Below are 16,682 nucleotides of genomic sequence, written 5' to 3'. Positions count from 1 at the left end.
TTGGTGATAATTTATTATCCTTCTTAGCTTCCTTGAGGGGCATTTGCTTATATGGTTGTAGCCGTAGGAATACCCAATCACCTACATCAAAACTTCTTTCATTGATCTGCCTGTTGTTTCATTCTATTCTGTGCCAACACGAGGTTATCCTTTAAGAGTTGGAGGACTTGTTGTTGATGTTCGATGTGATGTTCCACTGCCTGAACCTTAGAATTTTCTCTTAAATATGATGTGATGGATGGTGGTTGATACCCATAAAGTGCCATAAATGGGGTCATTTTTGTTGCTGTATGGAAGGAAGTGTTATACCACCATTCAGCTAGAGGCAACCATTTGACCCATTGTGTCTGTTTATCATATACAAAGCAACAAAGATATCCTTCCAAACATTTGTTTACTATCTCAGTTTGCCCATCAGATTGAGGATGATAAGATGAGCTATGAGCTAACTAAGTACCAAGACAAGAAAATAATTCTGTCCAAAAATTTCCAGTGAAAATGGGATCTCTGTCACTTACAATAATCTTCGGGTTTCCATGTAGCTTTTGAATTGTTTCCATAAATGCATTAGAAACTGTACTGGCTTTAAATGGATGTGATAATGCACAAAAGTGTGCATACTTGGTAAGTTTGTCAACTACCACCATGATGACACTCTTTCCCTCAGACTTGGGTAAACCTGTGATAAAATCCATTAAAACCTCCTCCCAACGTTGGTTTGGAATGGATAAAGGTTGTAATAGACCTGGTGTCTTAATTGTTTCCACTTTATTTTGTTGGCAAACCAAACATTCCGCCACAAACTTTTGAATATCTGATTTAAGGCCATCCCAAAAAAATTCCTTCTTAACCCTGTGGTAAGTTTTTAAAAATCCTGAGTGCCCTCCTAAGGGAGAAGTGTGCAATTCCATAAGAATCTTTTGTTTTAGCTGGGAATTCTTACAAAGGTATAATCGATCTTTGTACCATAACGAATCATTTTGCCAGCTAAATGTATCAGACGTACTGGAATCTTGTTGTAACTTTCGAATAAGTGCCCACACTTCTTCATCATTCTTCCATTCCTCCCTTGCTTCGTTTATCCAATCTGGTTGGATAATAGAAATGGCGCACAACAATGATTCCACATCCTCATCCTTTCTTGAGAGTGCATCTGCCACCACATTTTGCTTCCCTTTTTTGTAGATGATTTCAAAGTCATAACCCAACATCTTTGTGACCCACTTTTGTTGCTCTTCAGAGGATAATCTTTGTTCTAAAAAGTATTTAAGGCTATCATGATCTGTTTTTACCTTGAAGTGTCTTCCCATTAGGTAGGGTTGCCATTTCTTAAGTGCATGGAGTATTGCCAACATTTCCTTCTCATAAATAGCTTTTCTTAAAAACTTTCCCTTGATTGGACGACTTTCAAAAGCAATGGGTCTTTCATCTTGCATTAGAACAGCACCAATTCCATTTCCTGAAGCATCACATTCCACAATAAAGGTTTTCGTGAAGTCCGGTGTAGCTAAGACCGGTGCTTGGCACATTGCCTCTTTAAGATGTTCAAAGGCCTTTGTTGCTTCCGGAGTCCATGAAAATGCATCTTTCTTCAATAATGTTGTTAGAGGTGCTGCTATTCTCCCATAATTCTTAACAAACTTGCGATAAACCTGTCAACCCGAGAAATCCTCGCAGATGCTTTATGGAGGTGGGGATTTTCCATTCCTTAATGGCTTTAATTTTGCTAGGGTCTACCTTAACTCCTTCATGAGATACAATATGACCCAAATATTCAACCTCCTGGACTCCAAAGAAACATTTGGATTTTTTTGCATATAATTGTTTCTCCTTCAATAGTTGTAGCACCCTGTCAACATGTTCAACATGATCCTTCCAAGACTTGCTGTAGATTAGTATATCATCAAAAAATACTAACACAAATTTTCTAAGGAATGGTTTGAAAATTGAATTCATCAAACCTTGAAATGTTGAAGGTGCATTGGTAAGGCCAAAAGGCATGACCAAAAATTCATAATGACCCTCATGAGTTCTAAATGTTGTTTTCGGAATGTCTTCAATCTTCATTCTGTGTTATGAAACCAGCTCAAGAAAAGATAGAAAAGATAGATCAACGCCTTAGAATTCAGCCTCTTCGAGGGGGCAACCTCCTTTACATTACATAAATGAACAATTCTTGGATGATTCAAATGACAAAACCTCCTTTCTATATATAGGAGTCTAAGGAGTCACAATATAATCCAGCCGACCTAACAATAATAATATAAAGCCACAAAAATAACAATAGAGGGATTCTATGGGGCACAGTAATAACAATATGGGGGTAATAGGGGCACAACAATATTAATAAGGGGTATAACTACAATAGTAATGGGGTAATCACTAGTATTATAGGGACCCAACATGCCCCTCTCCTTCAAAAAAGTGTTGTCCTCAACGCTTGAGTAGTTCTGGATACTTCTGCATAAAATTCTCATCCTCCCATGTGGAATCTTCAGCGGATAAGTTCTTCCACTTGATAAGATACTCTGAAATTGATCGATTTCGTAGCTGTCGAGTTCTTGTTTCTGTGACTGCTTCCGGTTCCAATATAATTTTTCCTTCCTCGTCAAGTTCTGGCAATATTGTTTGAACTGGGAGCTTGTCGCCTATAACCTTCTTTAAACATGAAACATGGAAAACTGGGTGCAATCGAGAAGCTGCAGGAAGCTCCAATTTGTATGCCATAGTACCAATCTTTTGCAACACCTTGTACGGACCATAATACTTTGGTGATAATTTATTATCCTTCTTAGCTTGCTTGAGGGACATTTGCTTATATGGTTGTAGCCGTAGGAATACCCAATCACCTACATCAAAACTTCTTTCACTGCGATGTTGATCTGCCTGTTGTTTCATTCTATTTTGTGCCAACACGAGGTTATCCTTTAAGAGTTGGAGGACTTGTTGTTGATGTTCGATGTGATGTTCCACTGCCTGAACCTTAGAATTTTCTCTTAAATATGATGTGATGGATGGTGGTTGATACCCATAAAGTGCCATAAATGGGGTCATTTTTGTTGCTGTATGGAAGGAAGTGTTATACCACCATTCAGCCAGAGGCAACCATTTGACCCATTGTGTCTGTTTATCAGATACAAAGCAACGAAGATATCCTTCCAAACATTTGTTTACTATCTCAGTTTGCCCATCAGATTGAGGATGATAAGATGAGCTATGAGCTAACTGAGTACCAAGACAAGAAAATAATTCTGTCCAAAAATTTCCAGTGAAAATGGGATCTCTGTCACTTACAATAATCTTTGGGTTTCCATGTAGCTTTTGAATTGTTTCCATAAATGCAGTAGAAACTGTACTGGCTTTAAATGGATGTGATAATGCACAAAAGTGTGCATACTTGGTAAGTCTGTCAACTACCACCATGATGACACTCTTTCCCTCAGACTTGGGTAAACCTGTGATAAAATCCATTGAAACCTCCTCCCAACGTTGGCTTGGAATGGATAAAGGTTGTAATAGACCCGGTGTCTTAATTGTTTCAACTTTATTTTGTTGGCAAACCAAACATTCCGCCACAAACTTTTGAATATCTGATTTAAGGCCATCCCAAAAAAATTCCTTCTTAACCCTGTGGTAAGTTTTTAAAAATCCTGAGTGCCCTCCTAAGGGAGAAGTGTGCAATTCCATAAGAATCTTTTGTTTTAGCTGGGAATTCTTACAGAGGTATAAGCGATCTTTGTACCATAACGAATCATTTTGCCAGCTAAATGTATCAGACGTACTGGAATCTTGTTGTAGCTTTCGAATAAGTGCCCACACTTCTTCGTCATTCTTCCATTCCTCCCTTGCTTCGTTTATCCAATCTGGTTGGATAATAGAAATGGCACACAACAATGCTTCCACATCCTCATCCTTTCTTGAGAGTGCATCTGCCACCACATTTTGCTTCCCTTTTTTGTAGATGATTTCAAAGTCATAACCCAACATCTTTGTGACCCACTTTTGTTGCTCTTCAGAGGATAATCTTTGTTCTAAAAAGTATTTAAGGCTATCATGATCCGTTTTTACCTTGAAGTGTCTTCCCATTAGGTAGGGTCGCCATTTCTTAAGTGCATGGAGTATTGCCAACATTTCCTTCTCATAAATAGCTTTGCTTAAAAACTTTCCCTTGATTGGACGACTTTCAAAAGCAATGGGTCTTTCATCTTGCATTAGAACAGCACCAATTCCATTTCCTGAAGCATCACATTCCACAATAAAGGTTTTTGTGAAGTCCGGTGTAGCTAAGACCGGTGCTTGGCACATTGCCTCTTTAAGATGTTCAAAGGCCTTTGTTGCTTCCGGAGTCCATGAAAATGCATCTTTCTTCAATAATGTTGTTAGAGGTGCTGCTATTCTCCCATAATTCTTAACAAACTTGCGATAATACCCTGTCAACCCAAGAAATCCTCGCAGATGCTTTATGGATGTGGGGATTTTCCATTCCTTAATGGCTTTAATTTTGCTAGGGTCTACCTTAACTCCTTCATGAGATACAATATGACCCAAATATTCCACCTCCTGGACTCCAAAGAAACATTTGGATCTTTTTGCATATAATTGTTTCTCCTCCAATAGTTGTAGCACCCTGTCAACATGTTCAACATGATCCTTCCAAGACTTGCTGTAGATTAGTATATCATCAAAAAATACTAACACAAATTTTCTAAGGAATGGTTTGAAAATTGAATTCATCAAACCTTGAAATGTTGAAGGTGCATTGGTAAGGCCAAAAGGCATGACCAAAAATTCATAATGACCCTCATGAGTTCTAAATGTTGTTTTCGGAATGTCTTCAATCTTCATTCTGATTTGATGATATCCTGAACGAAGATCCAACTTGGTGAAGTAAATTGATCCATGCAATTCATCCAGTAATTCATCAATGACAGGAATGGGGAACTTATCTTTAATAGTGAGCTTGTTGAGCTCCCTATAATCCGGACACATGCGCCATGATCCATCCTTCTTGTGCACCAATACTACTGGAGCAGAGAAAGAACTTTGACTCGGTTGAATTATACCAGCCTCTAGCATTTCTGCAACCATACGTTCAATTTCACTTTTTTGGACATAGGGATATCTGTACGGCCTGATGTTTGGAGGAACACTTCCTGGAATCAGATGAATAGCATGATCATGATCACGCATAGGTGGGAGACCTTTGGGAGTCTCAAATACCTTGGAATGATTGTCCAGGACTTTTTGGAGATCTGGAGAAATAGATGATTCCAATGTGGAAACATCTAGCGAACATAATTGTGCAATTACACCTCTTTGCTCCTTTTTTAGAAGCTTTGTCATACCATTAGAGCTGATTATCTTTCCTGGTTTCCCTGCAATACCCCTTAATTCAACTTCCTTTCCTTCCACAGAAAATTTGATGAAAAGTTCTTGAAAATTAAAAGCTATTGTACCCAAGGATTGTAGCCATTGGACTCCTAGTACAACATCAGCACCTCCCATTGGAATGGAAAGCATTGGGCTAGTCAATACATATTCTCCCATGGATAGCTTGATATTATGGCACTTTCCAGAGCAATTTATTGTTCCTCCATTTGCAATCATCACTTGACACTCTGGTGCTGGATATAGGAAGCAATTCAATTCTTTTGCTACCCTACAATGAATAAAATTGTGGGTGCTTCCTGAATCAATCAACACTATTACCTTTTTCTTCTTGATTTGTCCTTCTATCTTGATGGTTTGAGGAGTGGTAATTCCCGCCAATGCATTACAAGATATGGTCGGATTTATTTGTTCTTCATCTAGGCTTTGTTCCTGGAGTATATCCTCTTCTTTTGACCTTTCTTGCTCCTTTTCTTCTTCCTCTTCACAATCTATGTAGAATAATTTCTTCTCAGCACACTTATGACCTTTAGTGTATTTGCTATCACAACTGTAACAAAGCCCTTTTGCTCTTTTTTCTTCCAATTGTTGTGGTGTCAACCTTATAGGTTGTGGAAGACTAGGGGCAACAACACTTCCGTCTTTATAGTTGTGAGTGGTATGCTTCCTGGTTGCCATAATTTTGCTTTCCATTTTTCTTGCTAACCTGAATGCCTTCTCTAATGAATCAGGTTCCCAAAGGCGAACATCATGTTGGATATTATCCTTTAAAGACCCTATGAACACATCAATCCTATGCTCCTCTGGAATATCTTTTACCCTTATGTTCAATTTTTGGAACTCCTCAATGTGCTCCATTATTGAACCCTTTTGTTTGAGACTTATCAATTGGCTAAAAAAAGTGTTGCTTTTTGTATCCTCATAATGTGCTATCAATTCTTTCATAAAAATTGCCCAAGTGATAAATGGTTTACGAGATCAAAGCCATTGATACCATACAAACTGATTTGGTTCCAAATATAAAGTTGCCATACGTACCTTTTGTGTGTTTTGCACATTATTGAGATCGAAGAATTGCTCCATCTGTAGTATCCATGTTGCGGGATCCTTGCCATCAAACTTCCTCATATCGATTTTTGGAATATGGTGGGTCTTCGATCCAACATTAGAGTCTATGGAATCATGATTAACATTTCTTTTGTTCTCATCATGAGTTTCCTTTACTACCCTTTCACCATTAGTGACCCTTTCTTGTAGCAACTTCTTCAATTCGTCCATGTCTGTCTTCAAATCTATCTTCAAATCATCCATCTTAGCTTCCACGTCAATCATCTTAGCTTCTACACCTTTCTTTAAAGAGTCCATCTTAGCTTCTACACCTTTCTTTAAACCATCCATCTTAGATTCTGTTCCTTTTTGTGCAAGGGACATTTGTTGCACTTGTTCTTGTAATTTTGATATATCATGTAGCATTTCTTCCTCTTCTTCATGAGTCATGCTAGAGCTTTCAGGTTCCTTACTAGGTGTTTGCATTTTCTTTCCTCGGGGCATCAGTTACCGATAATAATGCTCTACTATGCCCTTTGAATTCCTTCAAAATAAATTTTCAAACCAAGCTTAAGCAAAAATTTAAAAAAATCTACACACCTTTTTTCACTTTGTAGGAGCTCGATATTGCCTCTGATGTATCTCTGTACTTTCCAATCATCTAGTTCTGAATTTGTGACCTGTAGTAGCCCTCTGTGTCCTCTTTCCAATGCCACAAGTCTGACCCAAATTGGATTCTCCAAGGAAGAGTTATGTGAAATCTCCCACAGTGACTTGCTTATAGACTAGTTCAGTAGAGCGAACTTGTACGACGTGCCACGAGTCACTGTTTCGACCTTTGGATCTGAAAAATGCATACAAAAAACTACAGTCCGTCCTCTTTCTGTACCTTCTTACGAAATTTCAATCCGATCCCCAGAGAGAAAGTTATGACGATTTTCCCCAGGTCACCTGTTTTGAATGTAATTCAGGAGTCTGCAAAAAGACCAACTTCCTCAGATCATATCTCCGCAAATATCACGCGAAAAGCTCTGAAATTCGGACCCAAGGTTCAGCGCGATTTCTTCTCAAATGGGTTTTTTTTGCGACTTCTGAAACGTCACAGAAAAAAAGTTATAGCGAAAATTCCACGATGACCTGTTTGGAGCAGCGAAACCCTAGAATCCAAAGCTCTGATACCAAATGTTATGAAACCAGCTCAAGAAAAGATAGAAAAGATAGATCAACGCCTTAGAATTCAGCCTCTTCGAGGGGGCAACCTCCTTTACATTACATAAATGAACAATTCTTGGATGATTCAAATGACAAAACCTCCTTTCTATATATAGGAGTCTAAGGAGTCACAATATAATCCAGCCGACCTAACAATAATAATATAAAGCCACAAAAATAACAATAGAGGGATTCTATGGGGCACAGTAATAACAATATGGGGGTAATAGGGGCACAACAATATTAATAAGGGGTATAACTACAATAGTAATGGGGTAATCACTAGTATTATAGGGACCCAACATTCTGATTTGATGATATCCTGAACGGAGATCCAACTTGGTGAAGTAAATTGATCCATGCAATTCATCCAGTGATTCATCAATGACAGGAATGGGGAACTTATCTTTAATAGTGAGCTTGTTGAGCTCCCTATAATCCGGACACATGCACCATGATCCATCCTTCTTGTGCACCAATACTAATGGAGCAGAGAAAGAACTTTGACTCGGTTGAATTATACTAGCCTCTAGCATTTCTGCAACCATACGTTCAATTTAACTCTTTTGGACATAGGGATATCTGTACGGCCTGATGTTTGGAGGAACACTTCCTGGAATCAGATGAATAGCATGATCATGATCACGCATAGGTGGGAGACCTTTGGGAGTCTCAAATACCTTGGAATGGTTATCCAGGACTTTTTGGAGATCTGGAGAAATAGATGATTCCGATGTGGAAACATCTAGCGAGCATAATTGTGCAATTACACCTCTTTGCTCCTTTTTTAGAAGCTTTGTCATACCATTAGAGCTAATTATCTTTCCTGGTTTCCCTGCAATACCCCTTAATTCAACTTCCTTACCGTTCGTAGAAAATTTCATGAAAAGTTCTTGAAAATTAAAGGATATTGTACCCAAGGATTGTAGCCATTGGACTCCTAGTACAACATCAGCACCTCCCATTGGAATAGAAAGCATTGGGCTAGTCAATACATATTCTCCCATGGATAGCTTGATATTATGGCAATTTCCGGAGCAATTTATTGTTCCTCCATTTGCAATCATCACTTGACACTCTGGTGCTGGATATAGGAAGCAATTCAATTCTTTTGCTACCTTACAATGAATAAAATTGTGGGTGCTTCCTGAATCAATCAAAACTATTACCTTTTTCTTCTTGATTTGTCCTTCTATCTTTATGGTTTGAGGAGTAGTAATTCCCGCCAATGCATTACAAGATATGGTCGGATTTATTTGTTCTTCATCTAGGCTTTGTTCCTGGAGTATATTCTCTTCTTTTGACCTTTCTTGCTCCTTTTCTTCTTCCTCTTCACAATCTATGTAGAGTAATTTCTTCTCAGCACACTTATGACCTTTAGTGTATTTGCTATCACAACTGTAACAAAGCCCTTTTGCTCTTTTTTCTTCCAATTGTTGTGGTGTCAACCTTATAGGTTGTGGAAAACTAGGGGCAACAAAACTTCCGTCTTTATAGTTGTGAGTGGTATGCTTCTTGGTTGCCATAATTTTGCTTTCCATTTTTCTTGCTAACCTGGATGCCTTCTCTAATGAATCAGGTTCCCAAAGGCGAACATCATGTTGGATATTATCCTTTAAAGACCCTATGAACACATCAATCCTATGCTCCTCTGGAATATCTTTTACCCTTATGTTCAATTTTTGGAACTCCTCAATGTGCTCCATTATTGAACCCTTTTGTTTGAGACTTATCAATTGGCTAAAAAAAGTGTTGCTTTTTGTATCCTCATAATGTGCTACCAATTCTTCCATAAAAATTGCCCAAGTGATAAATTGTTTACGAGAGCAAAGCCATTGATACCATACAAACTGATTTGGTTCCAAATATAAAGTTGCCATACGTACCTTTTGTGTGTTTTGCACATTATTGAGATCGAAGAATTGCTCCATCTGTAATATCCATGTGGCAGGATCCTTGCCATCAAACTTCCTCATATCGATTTTTGGAATATGGTGAGTCTTCGATCCAACATTAGCATCTACGGAATCATGATTAACATTTTTTTTATTCTCATCATGAGTTTCCTTTAGTACCCTTTCACCCTTAGTTCCCATTTTTTGTAGCAAATTATTCACATTTACCTTCAATTCGTCCATGTCTATCTTCAAATCTATCTTCAAATCATCCATATTAGCTTCCACGTCAATCATCTTAGCTTCTACGCCTTTCTTTAAACAATCCATCTTAGCTTCTACACCTTTCTTTAAACCATCCATCTTAGATTCTGTTCCTTTTTGTGTAAGGGACAGTTGTTGCACTTGGTCTTGTAATTTTGATATATCATGTTGCATTTCTTCCTCTTCTTCATGAGTCATGCTAGAGCTTTCAGGTTCCTTACTAGGTGTTTTCATTTTCTTTCCTCGAGGCATCAGTTACCGATAATAATGCTCTACTATGCCCTTTGAATTCCTTCAAAATAAATTTTCAAACCAAGCTTAAGCAAAAATTTAAGAAAATCTACACACCTTTTTTCACTTTGTAGGAGCTTGATATTGCCTCTAATGTATCTTTTTACCTTCCAATCATCTAGTTCTGAATTTGTGACCTGTAGTAGCCCTCTGTGTCCTCTTTCCAATGCCACAAGTCTGACCCAAATTGGATTCTCCAAGGAAGATTTATGGGAAATCTCCCACAGTGACTTGACTATAGACTAGTTCAGTAGAGCGAACTTGTACGACGTGCCACGAGTCACTGTTTCTACCTTTGGATCTGAAAAATGCATACAAGAAACTACAGTCCATCCTCTTTCTGTACCTTCTTACGAAATTTCAATCCGACCCCCAGAGAGAAAGTTATGATGATTTTCCCAAGGTCACCTGTTTGGAATGTAATTCAGGAGTCTGCAAAAAGACCAACTTCCTCAGATCATATCTCCGCAAATATAGCGCAAAAAACTTTGAAATTTGGACCCAAGGTTCAGCGCGATTTCTTCTCAAATGGGTTTTTTTTGTGACTTCTGAAACGTCACAGAAAAAAAGTTATAGCGAAAATGCCATGATGACCTGTTTGGAGCAGCAAAACCCTAGAATCCAAAGCTCTGATACCAAATGTTATGAAACCAGCTCAAGAAAAGATAGAAAAGATAGATCAACGCCTTATAATTCAGCCTCTTCGAGGGGACAACCTCCTTTACATTACATAAATGAACAATTCTTGGATGATTCAAATGACAAAACCTCCTTTCTATATATAGGAGTCTAAGGAGTCACAATATAATCCAGCCGACCTAACAATAATAATATAAAGCCACAAAAATAACAATAGAGGGATTCTATGGGGCACAATAATAACAATATGGGGGTAATAGGGGCACAACAATATTAATAAGGGGTATAACTACAATAGTAATGGGGTAATCACTAGTATTATAGGGACCCAACATCCCCCGATCCCTTATTCGCCTTTCCCCCCTTGTTCTCCTCCTCTACTGCTTTCCCTCCTTCTTCCTTCCTTTGCTTTCTTCTTCACCTAGACCCCATCGGAGATTCATTTGCCAAGTGTCCATATTTATGACACCTGTGACATCTGAATGGCAGGTGTTCATAATCTAAAATTTGAGTATACTTGAAGTCCTTGTATTGTAAATTGATTTTCTCCACCAAACCTGCATGAGGGTTTAAGCATACCAATTTACAAGCCATCCCTTGATCTCTCGTTTGTAGAAATGACATATCTACTTCCATGAATTTTCCCAGGTGATTGTCAATGGCCTTGAATACTGATTCGACCCAGAGAAATGGTAGTAGTCCCGGCATGCATACCCACACAGGTGATTCATCCACTCTTTCCCTATGTGCATCAAACATGGGATTCCATTTCTTAAATAAAATCAGGTATCTCCCGAAACACCAATTCCTCGACATGACCCATTCTGTTGATTCTCTCTTCCTGAACTTGACCATGGACCAACCTTTTTGCAGTGTTGTGACCACAAAAGTTGTGTCTGACGCTTCCTGCCAGTTTTTTGTGGTACATTCTTGAATATAGTTGGCGAAGTATTTCTTTCCTCTTACCCTTCCTACCAAGGTTAATTCAATGACCTCCATGGCCTCGTCGATTTGGACATCCATTCCCAGGACCAAGTTAGCTACAGTCTCACTTTTCTTGATTATTTTATGTTTTTTCCTCTTCTCCCCTGCCTGCCGCTGTTGAAACCCTCCCTCCATGTTTTGTGTGTTTTCTTCCACATTGGTTGTTTCTATTGGGAGTGTTCCTAAACGCCCCTCTTTCCTGAATATTCTGAGCCCTTCAAAGGTCCTTTCACCTTCTTGGTTCGTCTCTTCAACCCCTGTGGTCAATACCTTGTCACCCGACTGCCCTTCCCTTTCGTTTATAGTTTCCTTCCTAGCCTCGGTCTTCTTGGCTCCTCCTCTCTTCCCACCCTCCTCAAAACTATCTCCAACCGCCTTCCGGCCACCTGATGAGTCCTCTGCTATCTCTAGCAGGCCAGCAATGCCCGCCCCTGTAAATGGGTTTTTCCGCAGGGTGCTTCTACTTCCATTTGTGTGAGGGATTCTGCCTGCAAGGGTATGGTTTAGGCTCAACCCGATCTCCTCTTTTCCTGGCCCTAACCCCTCCGCTAGGCAAGTGCGTTGGCCTTCTTGGCCTTTAAATCCGCAACTAATTACTATATCATCTAAACCGCCTAAATAAAATTGATTGAGAGAACGAGGAGGGTCGTAACTTACTTGGAAACCTTCGCTATCCACCACTCCATGGTTAGAAAAGGATGACCTCTCTTGTAGTTCTTGCCCTTCCCAGCTTTCTAGACACGACAACCCTAAACTTTCCTCTAGGAGTCCTAGGGATTTTCTCTACTTCCAACCCGCTTCCGAACCTCCTTTCTTCCTCCCTGAATGTCCAGTTGGACGAATATACCGCTCTATATTTTGGTCTGTTACCTCCAGACCCCAAACCGATAGTATGTCCCCAGGTTCGGGGTCCAAATCAACAACATCACTCTGTTTGACCATCTTCTGCCCTCCTGTTCCCTGTTAACATCTTAGCAAAGAAAACAACTCTATCTGCTCTAACTTCAGGCGCGTGCTAAGGGTAGAAGGCGACAGTGTAACTTAGTTTATCCCTGAAATCTGTTTCACCGTTTTCCATCCTATACATTAGTTCATAGGCTTATTGGTAATTCCTACAACAAAACGCATTCAAGCATGTCTCCTTCCACCTGTCCTCCTCTATCCTCCTGTGCCTGACAGCCTCGAGCCTACCGATGCCATCTGGTCGTCTCCTGTACCTCCTTCATGTCAACATCTCGGCCCTGCAGGCCTCCTGCATGCAGTGAATTGTCACAGTTTCAAAACCCTAGTTCCATCACCTGAGCTACCCCCTCCATGACACCTTGCCTGACCCTACTATCATCAATCATTTATTGTAATTAATAACCATTAAATGTATGTATATGATGTGGTGGGACAATGTAATGTCCCCAATTTGATCCCCTTAATTAATTTGCAATTAATTACACTAAATGTTGTTTTATTCTAATAGGGATGTTTTATTACCATACCATAGTAATCTAGACATATTAAACAGTATATATATATTATTCTCAAAATAACGAAGAAACCAAATAGACTAACTAAGCATGAGTGCCTATAGGGGCCATGATACCATGAGTAGGAAAAAGTGAGGAGGCCTAGAGGATGTTCAACATGTCACAAGATCCCAATCCACCCTTACTAAGATGTTTTTGTGTTGATAAATTAATTATGAAAACTACCCCCTAATTATCCCCTTGACTTATGCAAATCCCATCATTGAATATATGTAAGGAGGTTGATGGGAAGGTCATTTCTCCCTAGCTATGAGAGTATGGACAAAGTACCACAACTAAGCCCTCTTTGGATGCTCATTAATAGGCATGGGAAGGAAACGAATCCTAAGAGATTGTGTAGCAGAGAAGGGAGCTCACTCTTGTGTTGTGCAAATCCAACGGAGGGGGTGATTGAGGGTCACTGGGGAATATTTTGGGCTCAACAAAGAGACTTCTTGGCAAACGAACATTTTTGTTAGGTAAAAAAGTTGCCTAGTAATTACTGAGAGTGTCAAAATTCACCCTTGTGGTATCATTTCTTGTATAGGTTGTGGGTTGTTATAGAAAGAGAAAAAGGACAATAATTGCAAACAAACAAGTTTCTAATATTTTGTGTTATTGGTTTATATGCTCCATTTTAGAAAACAAAAATAAGAATGTATGTATGATTGAACTAGGTAGTTTCATTATCAATCAAAATATTATCGAAGAGTTTGAAGAGTGTTGAATATTACTGCACTCAAGAAATTTTTATTTCATTGAGTCTTAATATCCTTAAAGTTCATATTACAAAAATGTTAGGATTTAAGTTTTGAATGTTTCAAGTATAATTATTGAAAATTTTATAATTTGCATGCTATGGAACGAAATCCAATGATTCTTTATTAGAAATATTAGGTATACAATGGATGTAAATGAATATAAAATGAGGGATAGTCCTTGAGTCATACACAAAAATGTTGTCCTTTTCTCTTTGTTTACTTAGTGTTCTAAATGTTATGAGCTCGTCAAGTAATCTCTATTTTGTTGGTTATTGGCTTCATCCTTGATAAGAACTTAATCTATCGATGCCTTTGTATTCTAGAGATCGCTAAAGTGGAATTGGGGTTATTTTCTTAGAGATACAGAGTTTCTAACATTTTACTGCAAGTATTTGAACCTTGGGGTTACTTGTAAACACTTAGAAAAGTTTGTGAGAAAGACATAGGAAATTTCAAGCAAAACTTAGTAATTTTTGGTGTATTGCACAAATAGACTCTTCATGTGATATAGCTCATATCACAAATATAGAATAATGTTGTGGTACAATGTGTATCACATAGAAACATTATTCCATGTGATATGATGTTTATTGCATGCAAAAATTATTCCATGCAATATCATGTTTACCATCAACAATAAAAGACTTTGAGATCGTTGTCGCTGCGAGAAACACCCTCCAAAATTTTACCTACACTTAAATTTTGGAGCATACCGTGGATCTTGCGATCGGTCATTCATGATCACTTCTTGATCAATCGAAGTCACTTGCTCACACATGCTCATTTCGCAACAAGTTCATGAGCGAATTATTTTACGCAAGCTTGAACAAGCATAGCACATCCCATCAAGACAATGCATGTGCAATGTTCAACCCATGTCGAAATTCAATGTGCACTGCCATTGACAATCCCTCACTTTTGGTTGCATTTGTACTTCTATGTTGGTGAGTTTTTCAAATTATCGCATTTGCGCAGCTTCATTCTCGCAAGTGTCGTTTTCATGCTTCTGACTATTGTTTTTGCTTTCTTTCACTTTAATTAGTGTCATTCTCATGTTATCTTCTCTCTGGAATGTGTTGCTTTCACTATCGTTCACGCATCGCAAGTGTCGTTCACACTTTTATCTTCATATAGTAAATGTCATCTTTTAGCATGTGGAGTGTTGCACAACGCACGAAAGTTTTAGATTTGGTGGTTTCAAAAGGTAACATTTGTGTAAATGAGTTGTTATTACCATGTAAACATGTATTACACTCATTTCCAAAGTTTCAAGCACGGTTGCACAAGTGTTTTCATGGTCGTCGCAAAGTGTATCTTTGGTGTTGCACTTGGTGTAGGTCGTCGCAAAGCCGTTGCATTAAGGAAAGGATGTTGTTCATGTGTTATTATTGTTTTATGTTGTGTATTCAAGTGGTATAAGTGTGTGGTCATGTTCAGAGTCATGATTTTACCTATCTTCCTCTCACTGATCCGACACTTAGTCAAATTGGGAAAACTCTTTGACGAGACCATTAAACATCCTTTAGCCATCATGAAATGTGCATGGTGCAATATCAATCCTCAAGCAACAACCTTGCATCTTGGCACTAAGAAATGCATAGTTTCTACCTCCCATAACTGTGCACTATAAAATCTCAATACTCAAGCCTAGCCCCTTATCTCTAGAATTGTGTAATCCTTGCCTCCAGCCAGCCTTCTCTATGCACTGTGCAGTGTCAAGCATCGAGCCTCAAACTTGAGCTCTTGAACTGTGCAATCACTTTGCCTCTCTCCCCCCATAAGTGTGCATTAGGTAACTTCAAGCCTTAAGCCTCAAGCTTGAGGCCTTGAACCCCTCAATTGCGCAATCTCCCAGTTTGTTCTCTTGTTTGAACTATGCATTGGGAAACTTCAAACCTCAAGCTTAACCTCTTAAATTCCTTAATTGCGTAGTCACTCATCCCATACCTTCATAACTGTGAATTGTGAAATATCAAGCCTCAAGCCTCTAGATTAAGCCTCTCAACTGCGTAATCCCTCTGCTCAAGCCTCCAGAACTGCGCATTGTGCAGTCTCAAGGATCAAGCCTCTAGCCTGAGTCCTTGAGTCCTTCAACTATGCAATCCTTTAACCTTTGTCATCCTAAACTGTGCATCGCATAGTTTCAAGCCTCAATCCTAGACCTTTGCCTCTGGAACTGTGCAATCCCTCAGTCAGACACTCAACCAGTCACTAGTTCCAGCCTTTACAAGTGATTTCATGAAGCATCTTAGGCCAAGGGTTTATTAGACTGATTTCGTCTTGTCATGGTTGGATTGCAGTCGCAAGTATTCTATTATGTCATGACAGGATGATGATGAAGGAGATGGAGAAGGAGACCATGCTAGAAGACACCTAAGGAGCTGAGGAGATAAGATGATCATCAAGAAAGAATACGAAGGAACATTGGATTATAACAGAAGATGGAAGATCAAGACTGCATGAAGACTCCATACTGATTCACAACCCTTTGGAGGATGGATATAAAGAACAAAGAATATCTCTTACAAAGATGAAGTATTGGATACATCTCTTATCAAAAGAAGTAGCAACAAAGAGTGGTCTGACATTGCCATGTCATCATGCAGTCTATGTCATCAGTCTCATGTCATGAGTCATCATGTGCCACTTCATTTTGTGGATTACGTAAATTCTATAATGGAGAA

Source organism: Pinus tabuliformis, chromosome 4_2, assembly GCF_031772625.1.
Source record: "Pinus tabuliformis cultivar Carrire ecotype Pingquan chromosome 4_2, CPIR1, whole genome shotgun sequence".
Classification (NCBI taxonomy): domain Eukaryota; kingdom Viridiplantae; phylum Streptophyta; class Pinopsida; order Pinales; family Pinaceae; genus Pinus; species Pinus tabuliformis.
Note: the sequence above shows the minus strand (reverse complement) of the source record.